Here is a 262-nt window from a genome sequence, read left to right as displayed (position 1 = left end):
CTCCTATACTACAGCATTACGAAGAACCATCTGGAGGGGCTATAGCCCCTTTAGCCCCCCCCTGCGTACGCCCCTGCTCAAAGAGGAAGGGCTGCTCCGGATCGAGTGTCCCGTTACGAATCGCGTCCGAGAGATCACTCTCGGGGGCAGGTTCCCTTCCTCCGCTGGGAGCTGCAAGAATCCTGGAATATGTTGGTGGAGGATAAACATGATGAAATACGCACGTCACCTGCGAAGGGAATGAATACCTTCCGGACAGGAT

This window comes from Galendromus occidentalis, unplaced genomic scaffold, assembly GCF_000255335.2.
Source record: "Galendromus occidentalis unplaced genomic scaffold, Mocc_1.1 scf7180000077446, whole genome shotgun sequence".
In the NCBI taxonomy this organism is placed as follows: Eukaryota; Metazoa; Arthropoda; class Arachnida; order Mesostigmata; family Phytoseiidae; genus Galendromus; species Galendromus occidentalis.
This window is presented reverse-complemented; position numbering follows the sequence as displayed.